General features: G+C 49.2%; 1 long non-coding RNA gene and 1 pseudogene across 1 annotated transcript; both read left to right on the top strand.

The window, feature by feature from the left end:
- Window positions 1-1,361: 1,361 nt before the first annotated feature.
- LOC130837185 (uncharacterized) lies at window positions 1,362-2,780 on the top strand. The gene is made up of 3 exons (XR_009049261.1): window positions 1,362-1,455; window positions 1,583-1,643; window positions 1,728-2,780. It is a non-coding gene; the product is annotated as an uncharacterized LOC130837185 (long non-coding RNA).
- A 10,484-nt stretch (window positions 2,781-13,264) lies between these two features.
- On the top strand, window positions 13,265-13,786 carry LOC130837241 (malignant T-cell-amplified sequence 1-like; annotated as a pseudogene).
- Window positions 13,787-14,039: the final 253 nt, after the last annotated feature.

Below are 14,039 nucleotides of genomic sequence, written 5' to 3' on the forward strand. Positions count from 1 at the left end.
GCAGGGAATGTGCGTCCCTTGGGAAAGCAGCTCAGGGCTCATGCTGCACCCATGCAGGGTGGGGCCAGCAGCCCCTTTTGGGGATGATTGTGGTGACCTAGTGAATCTATGGGCTCCTGGGATGAGGGAAGAGGCTGAGGAGCCTAGGTCTGCAGAGTCGAGGTTACACCAGCCCCCACTTGGCCCTCGGTCTGGGTGCAGCAGAGACATTGAGGGGCTGGGATGCCAGGTCCTGCCTGGAGGCTGTAGTAGGAGGGCGCAGAAAGCAGGAGGTGTGGCCCATCTTTGTTTCTGAAGACACTCATCTTTCTGGCCCCAGACACCTGCCCATAGGGAAGACTTGTTTCTTGTTTTCCAAAATTGCTTTAGCTATTCTAAGTTCTTTGCCTTTCCATCTCAGATTCTTTCAAAGTTAAATGCATATCGTGTTGTTGGCAGAGCATTTTTGTTTTTGTTTTTTAAACACCAGGGGAAGTTCTACAACTTGCTATTTTTATTGAAGGTTTCATCAATATCTTTCCACGTCAGTACCTTAGATCTACCTCATTTAAAAGAAATCAGTAACCAAAACACAAATTGATAATATTGCATTGTGCAGATATGCTAGAATTTACTCGCCTAGGTCCTATTAATGGCTATGTTTCCAAAATGTTCTGTTTCTATTAAGTAATGCTTAATATCAATATTTTTAATATACGTGTAATTTGCACAAATGTTTTCCACACTGATTTGTTATTTGACTTGGCTTGTAGAATATGTAAAGATCCGTTTATGGTCCAGTTTACCATTCATTTCTTTGATGGTTTCTGGACTTTTGAAAGAAATGTTTTATAAAGGAATTCACTCTGAAATCACAGAATAAAAATTATTCATACATGTTTTTACCGAGTACTTTCATGGTGTCAGTTTTACAATCCACGCAGCCCAAGTGCACTCAAAATCCTTAAGTCCGCCCTGGAGCAGGGACCCGCCTGCGTGCTCTGAGCAGCCCTTGCGGCCGCCCCGCGCCCCACCGGCCTCTCCTCGCAATTTCCCCCCAGCCCTGGAATCGCGTGGGGAGCACGTCTCCTTCGAAGCAGCCTCCTGGCCACATCTTCCCAACATCCCCGCCCTCTTCGTCTGTTACCAGGGCCGTGTCGCGCAGCCGGACCCAGGAGCTAGCTCCGAGGCAGACACCCCGGGACGAGCTCAGGCGTTTGGGCGGCCCGCGCTGCACCCTCGCCGCCCGGCGATCGGGATCCATCCCGGGGACGTTCGCGCTGGTTGTCGGGCGCCACCTGGCGGCCGACTTGAGATAGCCCTTTCCCTCACGAGCTTCGGCGACCTCCGCAAGGGCTGTGACTCGGCCGCCGGGCGGGAGGCAGAGTTGCGGGAGCCCGGCAATACTGGCAGCAACTCTCGCGGATGCGCCAAAGCGAGGGCGGTTCCTCCTCTCGCTGGAGATTGAGCCAGCAGGTTAGTGTGGTGCGAGGCTAGCGTTGGGCTGTGGAGAAGGCTGTGGGGCGGTCCGGGCGAGTCGACCAGCACGCCCTGGGGCCCCTCCGCACGCAAGACTAAGCGTGCTTCTCGTGTATGGTGCCAGTTCCCCAAGTCGTACTCCGTGTCTCGGTGGTCTTTCCTCGATTCTCCTGAGTCGTCTGAAGGTAGGAAATGACAGAGATGTACGCGGCCAGCACCAACCCCCCCATCTCGATCTTTTTAATCCTCAAATGTTTGTTTCTTCCCAGATGGAGGCCTGGACAAGATGGGGGAACGATGAGGCGAAACACCGTGAGAGCGATGCCGGGCCTCTCCGTTCTCTACACAGTCTGCCCTGAGCTGCGTCCCTGCCGCCTTGGGGGCCTGGGTCCGTCCCCGTGCTGTCGGGGAGGTGGGGCTGCTCTCCAGGCTCCACGTTTGTTTCTCCGTGTTCGGCGCGAAGCGGTCACGTGGCTGCGTCTACGCCGGCAGCGCCTGGCGTCCCCTCCCGTGTTCACCTTGTTGCAGCGCTTGTGCTTGGACCGCAAACGCAGGTTCCCTCACCCCGAGTGACGACGCGGAATGTTTCAGGCGAGGGGGGAGGGCGCTCACCGCGCGGCCCGGCTCCCCCCTGGGGCTCGGTGGTCGGAGGCGCCTGACATGTTTGGGGAATTAGGACGTTGTGAGTCGTCCAGCGATGGGCGGGAGAAGCCCCGAAGCCGGCTGCGGTCCTGGTTGGGTGCGGTTGTCCGAGACTGCTCTGGGGGAGTAGGGTCTATACGAATCGTGGGAACAGTTTCAGGACGCGCGGCCTGACACCCAGGGGCCGAGCAACGCGACGGATGGCTGCCTGGGTCGACGTCAGGGCGGCGGCTCTGCACCTGTTCCATTGCATGACACGGATTCGCACCGGTGAGGTTCGCTCAAGTGGAGTTTCAGCTGGTGGCTACTACAGCAAAGTCGACCAGATGGCCTGACGGCGACATTAGGGATAAAAAAAATATGAGATTGGTGATTTTTTTTGCTTTTACTGTTAGAGTTGCAGTAGATATGCTACAATGTAGGCATTAATGAAATAAGAGATACTGAGATTATGGTAATAAAAATTGTCAACACGTAATTATTACCATTGTCTGTAGTTAATTTTTTAAAGAACTTTTATTGAGATAAAGTTGACATACAATAAACTGCATATATTTAGAGTGTACAATTTGGTATGTTTTTTCCTATGAGTAATGTATATGTAGCAATCCCAGTCTCCCAATTCACTCCCCCCCAGCCCTCCTCGCTTTCCCCACTTGTTGTCTGTAAGTCTGTTCTCTACATTCCTGTCTCTATTTCTGCCTTGCAAACCGGTTGATGTGTACCATTTTTCTATGTTCCTCATATATGTTAATATACGATATTTGTTTTTCTCTTTCTGACTCACTTCACTCTGTATGACAGTTTCTAGGTCCATCCATGTCTCTACAAATGTCCCAATTTCATTCCTTTTTACAGCTGAGTTATATTCCATTGTATATATGTACCACATCTTTTTTATCCATTCATCTGTTGATGGACATTTAGGTTGCTTCTATGTCCTGGCTATTGTAAATAGTGCTGCAACGAACATTGGAGTGCATGTGTCTTTTTGAATTATGGTGTTTTGGGGTATATATAGTTAATTTCAAAAAAAATGCTGATTCAAGATTCTTTATCCACAGAGTATTTGGAAATGATGAAAGGCGGGTTCAAGAGTACAGAATTTTCTATACACGCCTGGGAGTCAGGGAAACCCTCCCTCTAATCAGAAGGCCCTCCCCCACATCCTACAACAGCTGACCTGGAAAGCCAGACCCCACGCTCTGCAGCAAAAGGCCCCAAGGGCAGTGCTTGGTCAGTGACTGACAGCTTCCTTATTTTTCATCCTTTCAATTCAGAACCGAATGTAGGAAAACCAAATATGTTCCCCTAGGCAGTCATGTGGGATGCCCTCTGTCAGCCTGCTTCCCCGCATCACAAGTGTTTTTTTTTTTTTTTTAAACACCAGAAAGCATCCCCACTCTCATGTCTGCCTTGAGTCTCTGTCTAATGTGAGAGATGGAGTCCGACTCCCTTAGTCTATAGAGCCCGCTCTGAATGAATAGTGCTTGTCTCATTTGGGAGGTCTTTCTTCAGGTCTACAGAGCTTAGTAGAGTGAGAACCAAAAGAAAAAAGAAAAAAAAAAAAAAAACCCCAAAAACAGAAACCTCAGGCTTATGTGTGTTTCTGATGTTCTTTTGCAAAAATCACATTTACTCATGATTATTTTTAAAGGGCAATATGAAATTCACCCATTCATAAGTGTAAAATTCAGTGATCTATAGTTGACATAGAAAGTTGTACAACCATCCTCACTACTAATCCGGAATATTTCGTCACCTCAGAGAGAAATCCAGACCCCATTAAACAGCCACGTCCCCTTTCCCCTCCTCTCCCACCAGCCCTCAGCCACCTCCTGTGTGTTTTTGTCTATGGATTTGCCTATTCTACATTTCAAGTAACTGGAATTGCACAATTGTGGGCATTTCTACCTGGCTTCTCACACTTAGTGTCATGTTTTTGAGGCTCATCTACGTTCTAGCCTGTGGTTGATTCCTCTGTTTCACTCAAGAATTTTCTATCCTAAGTCATTAAGATACACACACATACACAGACATATTCTATCATTTTTTTAATGTGAAAGTTACACAGAATACAAACATTGCCATCATGACCATTTTATGCAGACATATCCATGGCATTACGCCGTGTTTTCCTGCAGAGCCTCCACTTGCTAAAGCATCCCAGAGCCGCCACAAAGCCCAGTGGACACCAGCACAGTCCTGCTGTCTTTTCTCAAAACCCTAAACACCACCCACCCCAACAAGGACTCCACCAATGGGTGCCTCATCTGGGTGTCCGAAGAAAAGAGCTCCTGTGCAGGGGATGGGGCAGCAGTGGCAACTGGAAAGAGAGATGAAAGGAGAGAGAGGGGGCAAAATCCTCAGCCTCCAGAATCCGCAGTCTCCCAACCAAGTACTAATCAGGCATCTTCAGGGTGGTGTGGCCATCAGTGATGGTGTCAGGGAGGCACCCTGTCAGTCAGGCTCCGCTCCCCAGGGTGGTCTGAGCCCTGGGCTCCCCAGGCTCCTGTGGGTGTGCTGCTCCTGACACACCCTTCAGCCTCCTGGGGTCCACACCCTCAGGCTGGGTCTTTTGAGCCCCGGGGAGACTGTGCACAGTCAGGGGATGTGGCCAGTGGCTTCAGGTCAGGACCAGCTGGAAGTGGCCAAGAGCAAAGTTCTGTCCCCTGTATTTCAGTGCAACCTTGACAGGGCTTGCTCTTCCTCCCACTCACTCTTGCATTCCTCCATCAAGACATCCCCCCACCATGTTACAGGCTGGGGCTTAGGGACAGCAGTGACAGGGGACAGCAAGAGCAGCAGCATCTCACAGTGACCAGGGCCAGGAACCCGGCCAGGCCCCACCTCGCCCAGCATAAGTGTCAAGTGTACTTAGAGTTAGGAACAGAGGCTCCAAAGGCACCAATGACTTGTCCTGGGTCATGCAGAGGGCTTAGAACTGAGGTCTGGTGAGCTCTAAATCTGCCTGCAAAAGACAGACCAGGTATTTATAATCAAATACCTTGAACCCCAGGTATTTATAATCAAGTTGGTTAAATGCAAAGAAGGAGTAGTATGTCCTGGTGGGAGAGGGGTGAAAACTGGCTCAGTCTGTTTCTGTTTCCCCACTGTTTCCCACACTGGACCAGACTGTTGAAGTGGCAGATGAGGTGAGGCTGAGAGAAGGCCCCTTGGGCTCCTGGTGCAGAAATAAGGGAGAAGGAGGAAGAACCCGACCTTCATTGAACTTGACTTACACGCGGCCTGTGTTTAATCTTGCCCTATACATTTAGCCATCACCACATGTTTCCAAGCTCCTTTCTGAGTCTGGTCCAGTGTCTTCACAGAGCTCACAGGCTGGAGAGGTAATCAAAGCATGATCACATGAGCCGGGTGTTTGAGAATGAGTTATCCTCTAGGTGAAGACTGGCACCGAGCAGGAAACACACAAGAAGAATGGATAAGGGAATGAATGAATGAATGAATGAATAGGCATGCCCCTAGCACGACACAAGGAGGGCAGCCCACCTAGGTGGTGGCCTGGGAACACAGGGTGTACTGGGGGAAGAGTGGGGGAAGGGCTGTAGTCTGAGATCTGCGTCACCTCCTTTATGGAATTTGCTGCCACAGTGGCCTGTGCTCTACCTGCTCAGGGAGATTGCCTGTCCTCTGCTCTGGGATCCTCTTGCTCTTTACCAGCAATGACTACACATTAGTGACCCATGTGTCTTTGTCCTCAACTTGAGAGGTGTTTGTGAAGAGGGAAAGACTGGTGTGCAGCCCAAGGCTGAAAAGACGGAGAGCATGGCAGGGAGTCCTGCAGAGGTAGGATCATGGTGGGGGATGCTTTGATGGGGTGGGGTAGGTTGAGGTCAGATGAGGCAGAAGCCATTCCTGGGGCTTGAGAGTGGGGCCATTAGTGACTTTCCTTACCAAAGGACTTCCAGAAAAAAAAAAAATACTGAAAAAGGATGAACTCAATTTGGGTCACACTGATTTTGAGAAGCTGGGTGGAACTTTGGGCAGAGATGTCTGGAAGGAGCTGGACATAGGGGATGAAGTTGTGAGAGAGTGTCGAGATCGGAACTCATGACCCAGTTGAAATGGGGAGGAGGTGGAGTGGAAGGGGCTTGAGGACACAGAGGACGTTCAGTAAGTGGGGCCATCAAGGTAGAGACCCCTCATGTTCATTCCACAGCCTCCTAGCTCCTCACAGAGTGCTGGGCCCAGAGAGGCCACTCAATCGACATGTGCTGACTTGAACCAAAGTCACCACAGTCTTCACTTTGAATCCCTGGAATAGAATATGCTGAATTCAACAGACTGGTGACTAGGCTTTTATGGTAATGAGCTAGGAAGGTGAAACCAAGAATAGAAACAAGAAGAGACTCAAGAAAAACCTCAGAATCCACACTAATAACTAAGACTCTCAACATGCAGCCCACTGTGGCCTCAGGGCCTTTGCACTTGCTGTTCTCTCAGCCCAGAGCACTCTGCCCTTTCCATTGCTTGCTCCCTAAACACACTCAGAAATTTGCTTACACTTCCTTCCTGACTTTATTTTTCTCCAAGATACATATCACTTTTGGACATTGCATACACTTCATTATTTCTTTGTCTCTCTGAGTCTGTCGGTTGTATAAGGATGGGGATCTCCAGCCTCCTGCTTCACCCACTGCTGTGCCCCAGTGTCTGGAACAGGCCTGGAACTCACTGGGGCCTCCACGAATGTGCTCTGGGTGAGTGAACACTGGGTGTGGAGTGGGGACGGCTGGGTGTCATCGAGCACTGTCCCACATCGAGAATGAGGGGGTCAGAGGACAACCTGCTGAAGATCTTTGTCTCTTGTCCTGCAACTATCTCACTATTACCATAAAGAGTCAACATCAGGCCCAGAGAAAGCAGCTGCTGTGACTTGGGGACAGTCAGACATACAATAACCTGCACCTCTGGAGCTGAGGTCAGACGGGTGGGCATCAGGTCCCAGGCTCTCACTGGCATCTCCCTTCCTCCCACCATCTCTCCACACCTCCCTGAGAAACCCAGCTCAGGACACCTCTGTCTAATCCCTGCACTTGGTGGCACCGATGCCTGGCCGTTTCCAGCTCAGAAAGGATTTAGTCTGTGGTTTGGAACTTAGAAAACCCTCTCCTCCACCCTGGGCCCATCCGAGTCTCACCTGCCCCACAGCCATCCCACTCCCGGAGGGATTCTGAGTCTTTGTTCAGCAGTGAGAACCCACAGATGGCAGGGGTGGAGGCTCCTCCAGCCACCACGATCCATCCAAAGCTCACGTGACAAGTCCACAGGCTCTGTGAGTGGATGGGGTACCCCCTGTGGGCCATCCTGGGCTGTGGCTGGACCTCCTTCCTTCTGGAACCAGCACAAAGAGACTGACTGTGGCTGTGAGTGGGAAAGGGTAGGAGGGGGCATGTGGCCCGGAGGTTCCAGTGCATTCTGATCCTGCTGGGTGGAAGCAGTGAGGGGAAGAGGAACAGCAGGCAGCTTGACCTGGTTGATGGCTGGGATGTAGGGCTGCTTCCAAGCTGTGGCTGTAGCTGCCAGAGACTCTGACAGTGACAAAGTGCTCCTGCACCTGTAGGTGCCAGAGTCCCTCAGTGAGCTCTCTCAGAACCAGCATTTACAGTAAACACCTGTGCTGATGGGCAACAGGGGCAGGGCTGACCGTGATCCAGGAAACTCCCCCTACCCTCCGGGCACATTCTGACAGGGGCTCTGAAGGTGCAAAGTCCATCTGCTTTGGTTAAGAAGACACTGGAGGATTGGAACATTGGCTTCAAAGGCACATTTTTGGTAACGTAGGAAACTGCATTACTTCAAAATTAAAAGCCTACATTGTGATTTTAGAACCAGATTACTTAGATGAGTAATAAATTGTATAATGCAGGCACTGCTGACAATAAAAGCTAAGGATTAAACAATTTTAACACCAGTTTGTATTTTCCTAAATGTTACATTATAGCTTAAACCTGGACAGACTTCCCTGAAGGTCCAGTGATTAAGATTCCACACTCCCCCTGCACCAGGCACAGGTTCAATCCCTGGTTGGGGAACTAAGATCCCACATGCCATACGACACAGTAAAAACAAACAAACAAACAAACAAAACCCCCCAAACAAAAAAACAACACAAACAAACAAAAACAACAAAAACCTGGGGCTTCTCTCTCTCTCAAGGTATTGGTTGGTGCCAGTTCTCCTGCACCATGTACACTTTATCCTGTAGTAGAAGGGATAACATTTGTTCACACTATTGTAAGTGAGGAGGGGACGTTCACGTGGCTGGGGGCACTGTGATGTGGTGAAAGAAGGGAGCTGACCAGGGAAGCTGTGCCCTGGCCTCTGGGCTGGTGCTTTGCCCAGACATTTGGGAGCCCTGATTGACCCAGTAGCAGGGACCAAGAAGCGCAGTACTACTCCCTCCATATACTTCTTTCCATTTCCATCGTGGGCATGGAGTTCTCTCAAACATCTGCAAAGTTCTAGGTTCTTCTGATTTCTTTCGTCTTCTCTAGTCCTCTTGCCAGGAATGTCACTAACTAAATCACTCTGTGTATTATGAACATTAATATTATTATATTAATATTACTATACTGTATATTATTAATTTTATTGTATTAATATAATTACAATAAATTAAATTAATACATGTAAATACATTAATATAATATTAATGTATATATTACGCCTGGGAGTCAGGCCTTTGCCTTCTGCGTGGTCAGCCCTGCCCACTGAGCCGCATTTCATTTGCCTGAAAAAATGAAGACTTGAGGCTAAAGTGACATGTGAAGGGGAGGCAGGCAGAGCAGACCCACCCACTCTCACAGTGAAGACATCACAACCGAATCCCTCAAGTGAAGCATGAAGTGTGTTCTCAAGACCAACTTGAATGGCACAGTCTTAGTGAGGGGGGTGGGTGAAAGCCCCCTCCCACCCTGGGGGCCCCGTCTGGAGTGGGGGCGAGGAGGAGGGAGCATCTTTCAGGTATTTCTTCTCCGGCTCCTCCCACAGGAGCCTCTCTGTCCTCCCCAGGCTCTGCCGTGACCATTGCGTTTTGCCAACTGGAGGTGAGTCCCATCCCCCCCCCCCCCACTGTTCTCCTCCTGTCCCTCCTTTCTTTCCCTTCCTGGATTCTCTCAGGCCTGGTGTCATCCAGGCTGGGGCCCACAGCCAGTCATAACCACCCTCCCTCTAGTCAGCAAGCTGTCCTTGCCCCCATCTTCCTCCTTTCAGAGCCGTGCTAACTGGGTACCTGCTGTCACTGGAGACGTTCCCTACTTTTAATTTCTTCCCCTCCAGACGGTGGAACATGCAGGACAGCTAAGGGCATTTCTGAATTTCCCCGCGTGTGAGTGTAAGACTGATCTGAGGTTGTTAGTGGTTTCTCACTGAAGCACAGGCAGTGCACTGGTTTAGGCCAGAGCCTGTCAAAAAACAATTGTCAGGATTAAATATATACATAATTTGAGTGTGCATATTCCCACACACTCAATTTCCTGTATTGCTACAATGAGAGATTTCTAACTTAAACTTGGATTCTCAAACACATGTCTCTGGAAAATTTAGTAGCTGCCATTTGATTTCAAGAAGGCAGATTGAACAAGGGCCTAAAAGCAGACAAATGTGCAAAATAATGTAATTTGGTCAAAATTGTCCAACTACTTTAAAAATGTGCTTGTGTAACCATGGAGACAAGTAAGAAATGCCAGAGGAAAGTCAAATAGAGATCTCATTTTGTTCAGCCAAAACGTGAAAATAAGAGGGGAGGTGAGGAAGCCGGCCCAGCGTGAGTGGTGGCACCAGGCAGTTCAGGCCTTGTGGAGGCAGCTGTGGCATGAGCTTTGCAGCGTCCTCCCCGGAGCGGGTCTCTCAGCCCCCCAGATGGGCAGCCTTTCTCAGGAAACTCAGGGTAAGGTTATTCTCCATTCATCAGGCACTTCTTTGACTTCTCACATGAGCAGGACCCTTGGAGCTGCAAGGTTTACAGATTAGAGCCTTCGCAGTCACTAGGCTGTGTTCTGTGCTCTCCTCAATGGAAGCTTCTTCTGGTGTCCATCTCAGCACCTATACCAAGTCCTGAGGGTCCAGGCTCACAGGCATGCTGCTTGAGGCTGGGCTGTGACATTTCTGTGTCTGGCATAGAGCAGGCATTCCGGGAATGTTTACTGGGGACAAGCAGGGCTAAACTGCACAAGCATATACTCCTAAGCTGATTCACACACCTGGTGACTGCAGCTGAGCTCCTGAGACCTCGCTCCCCGCAGTGGGCGCTCTAAGTTCTTTCATCTGCATGTTCTTTTCCCCCTGATACTATGACCCTTTTAGCTTCTCCTCCTACAGAGTTTTGCATAGACCAAGTGTGGGGAAAAAAAATTTGTTCTAGTCTTGTGTCAGGCTGTGGAAAGCTCCAATACACCAAAAGCTCATGAGAGGAAGAGCATTACTTGGGGGGTGACTTTCAACAAGAGTTGGCACAGTGCCACTCATCTCAATAATGTCCACACTTTCTGTACAAAGGTTTTCATCACATACGCTCTTTTAAAAGTGCAGAATTTACACTGTGTGAAGTTTAAGCTCTTTGTTCTTGCTCTGGGGCAAGATTTTGCAACCTGAGCATTAAAGACATTCTGAGCTGGAGAAGTTGTTTGGTGTGGGGGGGCTGTCCTGTGAGTTGTGGGATGTTGAGCAGCACCTGTGGCCTCTACCCCCTAGCATCTCCTCAGGTGTGATGACCCAAAAGAGCTTCAGATTGTCCCCTGGGGTTGGGGGGAGGATCAGGGCAAAACTGCCCCAGGTAAAAGTCACTTCTCAAGTGGCACCAGTAGATTGCAACAAACAAAAAGAACTGACTTACCAACACTGGCCCTGTGATGGAATTAAGACAAACTAAACACTAGGCATTCATTATGTAATATCTTCAGACTGCTTTTGGATCTTCTGTGTAGAGCGGACGCTAAGACAACAATCCCATAGTGGTATTTGGCCCAAGGCCTCCACTTCCAAGATGCCTTTACCTAAAGTGTGTTTAAATACCTTGTTTCTTTAATATATTCTCCAGATCTGCACCCCCCTCCCCGCCCCGCATCAACGGCATGTATCGACTTAGATTATACAATGTGAGAAAACAGGATCCTCATTATTTCAATAGCCTCTGGGGTACAAACCCACAATGAACCTAAAGTAACTTTACTGATTATAGTGAGGCTGCTACCAGTTCATGTAGTAACTATTAGAAAACAGTCTACTGTACAGTAATAACTCAAAATGAAGTTACAGAAATGTAGTGATAATGACTGTTTACCGCCAGCATTAGGTAGTGTAGCATGTTAGGTGGTGCCGCAGGGTGACGATGACAGGACAAATGTCTCAAACATATTTCCCACTTACTCATCTGTAAAATAAGGGCACCACTCAGGGTGTACACGGAGGTGCCACCCAGACCCCTGGCCCAGAAAGCACTCATGGTCCAGATGCTGGATGTGCCATCACCGGGCAACTTCCAGCCAAGAGCTCCTCGGGGCAGCCTCACCCATGGATGGGTGCCTCTCAGGGCAGCCACACCCAATGGTCAAGTGAGGCGGGGCACTTACAACACCTGTGATGGCCACATATGCTTCAGAGCCCCCATGGGCTGGGCCAAGCTTCCTCAGGGCTGCACCAGCTCAACTATGCCCTCTGGCCAATCCTGCTTACCCTCTGCCCTGTCACAGAGGTTGACACCTAATCCCCACCCTGCTTGCCAAAATCCATCTTAACATCCTGGTCCGGAGAAACTGACTTGTGGGCCACTGGGCAGGAGGTGGGAGGGGGAGGGGGGACCGATGATGAGAGGGATTTTGCAGCTAGCCTGCTCCGCAGTTGGCGGCAACAAGGACCCCTCCATGGGCTAAGTGGAGCACCCATTGTGTTTGAAATAGGTGGTGGTCCAGGTGCAAAACCTCTCACAGGTGACAGGGTAGTGATTGCTAGTAACCATTGAAACAAGCAGAGGGGCTTCTGGGTAGAAAGAAAGTAGAAAAAGCTGAAACCCACACCCAGATCCAAGATTTTGATAAAAGAAACGTTCCCATACTGAGGTGTGGGGCCAGCATCTGGCTTATGTAGGCGTTAACTTGCATGTGATGCTCACTAGAGCAGCCTGTGTGTGGTCTTCAAACATGCATGGTACATCCGCTCTCATTATTAAAGAGCAGCCTGTGTGTGCTTTGAGCAGAAGTAAAGCATGTCCCTGTTAAAAATAAAGAGTAAATGCCTTCCTTCCAGGGATACAAATGGTAGAACTCCTTCGAGAATAAGCCTTCCTTCTCAGATGCCAAGGCCATATGCTGACTTGCGTGTATGGGCTGATCCACTGGGTTTTTATTGTTGTTGTTGTTGTTTGTTTGTTTTTCTTTGAAACATTAAGGGAAAGTATCCCTGGCTTGTTTCATGTTCTTTGTCATGACAGTATATAAAATTGTACTGAAAACCATGCTTCTCCGGAGCAGTTCCTCAGAGCTATCTGAGGGACTGTCTTCTGGGCTATAGTCCTCAGTTTGGCTCAAATAAATCTCTTTTCTATTTGTATTATAGATTGCTTATTGAGTATTTTCATCAACAATTTATTAGTCAAGGTAACCAGGCTCCAAGTTCCAGACAAGGTTAGTCACCCACCCACCAGAGGTCTGCTAGGCTGTGGGAGGTTAGGGACATGAGAGAGACCCTAAAACTTGGTAGGGGAATTCAGGTGGATGCCCCTAAACTTTCAACTCAGGCTCTTCCGACCCCTCCTAGCCTGCAGAAATGGTCAGCCGGCACTACGAAGACCAGGTGCCGCCCCTCCATTCTCTTCTTGCAACTAGAATGATGGCTCCATTTCTTCTTCTTTCTCAACTTCCATGCTTTCAGCTACCAGCCCTGGAGAGAAACTGGTAACCCCAAACAGCCCTCCTAAAATACCGCAGTGCTCACATGAGCAGCCAGGAAGGAGCTGGAGGAGCAGAAGGAGCCAGATTGCCCTAGAGCCATAAAGGGCGGCCAGCTGCCTCACTTCCGGGTAACGACAATGGCTGCCACTGTCCCTTTGCCCTTCCAGGTGGAGGGGGTCTGCCGGACCCTTGCTAAGTCTATTTTTCCCATTCCTGGCCCTTCCCTGTCATCACCCCCTTCACACTGAATCATGTTCAAGAAATTTGATGGGAAAGAAAATGAGTCCAAATGCATCCAGTGGAAAACCTGCTGTGAAGGGTATTAAGAACCAATAGAGCAATTCCCAGGCATGCAACCATGGCTTAATGAAAGCATGGCTAAGAAGGACCCAGTTAAAATAGTGGGAGGCCACGAACATATGGAAATCCTTACAATGAATGGAGAGCTACTCTATTTAGAAAAGGAGAAGGGCCTTTTTACCCAACCCTCAGGTTACTCCACAAATAGAGATAAAAAGGCCCTTCTTGCCTCAGCAGCAGGTGGATGAAGGAGCCGATGCCACGTGTCCAGGCTTCACTTCTCCAGAGCTGAGCTTCACTCTGCTGCAGGGGGTAGGGTGGCTGCAGTCGTGGCAGAAGGAAAACAGCTTGCTCTGCGTGTTGGAGTCATGAAGATGCCTGCAGATGACACCGGGAAAGTCAACAAAGGAATTGGCAGTGAAAACATCCATTATTTAAATGATGGGCTGTGATGTGTAAAAACATACAAATAAGCCTCAGAAGGAATGCACTTGGGCTCCATAAGCAGTGTGTGTGTGTGTGTGTGTGTGTGTGTGTGTGAGAGTGTGTGTATGTGTGAGTGTGTGTGTGAATGTGTGTGTGTGTGAAAGTGAGTGTGTGTGTGAGTGTGTGTGTGTGTGTGAGTGACAGCATGAAGACAGCACCTCTGTGATTATGCTGAATTAATTCAACAGATGTGGAAAAGAAAACAACAACAACAACAAAAAGTGTTGCCACCTTGCTTGG

This window comes from Hippopotamus amphibius, chromosome 15 (genome assembly GCF_030028045.1).
Source record: "Hippopotamus amphibius kiboko isolate mHipAmp2 chromosome 15, mHipAmp2.hap2, whole genome shotgun sequence".
In the NCBI taxonomy this organism is placed as follows: domain Eukaryota; kingdom Metazoa; phylum Chordata; class Mammalia; order Artiodactyla; family Hippopotamidae; genus Hippopotamus; species Hippopotamus amphibius.